We start from the raw sequence: 2,054 nt of genomic DNA on the forward strand, positions 1-2,054 counted from the left end.
AAAAAAAAAAAAAAAAAAAAAAAAAAAAAAAAAGGAAAAAAAGAAATAAGAGTAATTCAAATTGCAAGTGAGATGGTTGACACAGGATACATACTAACCACATTGATTTGAATGGAAAAATAAAATCAGACTTTTTCTGTTAGAAAGTCAGATTTGGCTCACAGGTTTGACAGAAAGGACAGTCTTTTCAGGTAGGATATATGATGGACATTTTCCCTAAAATGGAATAACTTTAATCTGCAGCTCCAAAGTTTGAACAAAAACAGACTGAAAGTACAGATACAACTTCTCCTTTTCAGCCAAGATGGAAGAGCAGGCAGGGGCCAAGTTTACCCTCCTGCCTGAAACAACCAACCAAACAGAAAACACATGAAACAATTCAAATTCATTGAACATGTTATATTGCAAAATATACATAGCAAGACTTCATCTCTATATCTCTTCATCTCTCGGTTTCAAGACACCAGACCCGAGGTAACAAAAGACAGTCCCTCTGAGGCAAGTAACAAGCAAGGTGAGCCCCTCGGTTGCCCAGCTTACTGCTTGGGAGGATGTATTTCAGGGAGGAAAAACCCAGGCAAAACAAGTGACTCTGAGCTGAGGGGACAGCTGAGAGTTTGGAGTAGCCAAGGTGGCTGGAGTGCTCAGGACAGGGTAGGGGAGAGGAGAAAGGTGGATGCATAGAGAATTCTGGGGATCTGCAAAGGGCCCCCCTTGAGTGTTCAACAGAGCATGATTCATCATATAAGTGTAAGGAAACCACTTGAGGCCAAGGAAAGAATCACCCAAAAACAATGGGCCGGAACAATAGCCAGAAGCTACACAGAGCCTGGACAGTGCCTGTCCCCATCAGCCAGATCGGAAAACCTCATAATTTACGGAGCACTGGTCAGAACTCTCAGAGGGGCTTTGCCTTGTAGTGAGGATTTGTCAGCCCTAGTTCAAACATTGCTAGATTCCACCTAGCAAATCTCAAAAGCAAGACCTGAAGGAATCCAACTGTTTCTAAATAACTGAACTGCATCCCAGAACAAAGTCCAAGAACATTTACAGAAATCCAAAATTAACAAGCACCCAAAAATGTAAAATTCACAATGTCTGGTTCTCCAATAAAAAATTACCAGTCATGCAAACTATGACCCTTCATAAGGAGAAAAAGCAATTGAAACCACCACAGCTGACACATATGTGAGGATTAGACAAGGTCATTAAAACAATTATTATAACTGTATTTTGTACGTAGTAAATAGAGACTAGGAAGATATTTTTTAAATACCCACTTTGAACTTTAGAGACAAAAAACCAAAATGTCTGAGATGGGTTGGGTAAGGTAGGCAGAAAGAGGATAGGAAGAAGTACCAAGGGGAATGAAAAATGTTTTGGGGATGATAGGTGTGTTTATTAGTTTAATTGTGGCAATGGTTTCACAGGTATATGTAATTTCTAAACTTATCAAATTGTACATTTAAAATATGTGGTTTATGGAATGTTAATCATATCTCAATAAAGCTGTTAAAATTGTACTGAAACAAAACCATTGGGGGAAACTGGGTGAAGAATACAAAGGACCTCCTTGTGCTATCATTCATTGTTAATTCCTGTGCAATTATAACAATTCCAAAATAAAGAATTTAAAAGTGTTTTTAATATTAAAAAAAAAAATCTAAGATGAAAAATCACTGAATGGAATTAATAACAGTTTAGACATTGCAGAAAAAAACAGTAGTGCACTTGAAGACATAACAATAGAAATTATCCAAAAACACCAAGAGAAAGAAGAATTTTATAAATGAATATAAAGTGCTGGGCGAGGTGGCTCACGCCTGTAATCTCAACACTCTGGGAGGCTGAGGCGGGCGGATCACCTGAGGTCAGGAGTTCAAGACCAGCCTGGCCTACATGGTGAAACCCCATCTCTGCTAAAAATACAAAAATTAAGGCCGGGCGCGGTGGCTCACGCCTGTAATCCCAGCACTTTGGGAGGCCGAGGCGGGTGGATCACGAGGTCAAGAGATCGAGACCATCCTGGTCAACACGGTGAAACCCCGTCTCTA

At 39.7% G+C, this 2,054-nt stretch overlaps 1 protein-coding gene across 1 annotated transcript in view; it reads left to right on the plus strand.

The window, feature by feature from the left end:
• DISP2 (dispatched RND transporter family member 2) overlaps window positions 1–1,647 on the plus strand; it is an 18,666-nt gene extending 17,019 nt beyond the window's left edge. The window contains exon 9 of the transcript XR_005200764.1: window positions 244–1,647. The gene's annotated coding sequence lies outside the window, so the exon portion shown is untranslated. The remainder of the gene's footprint in view (window positions 1–243) is intronic.
• Window positions 1,648–2,054: the final 407 nt, after the last annotated feature.

Source organism: Cebus imitator, unplaced genomic scaffold (assembly GCF_001604975.1).
Source record: "Cebus imitator isolate Cc_AM_T3 unplaced genomic scaffold, Cebus_imitator-1.0 Scaffold70, whole genome shotgun sequence".
NCBI classification, from domain to species: Eukaryota; Metazoa; Chordata; class Mammalia; order Primates; family Cebidae; genus Cebus; species Cebus imitator.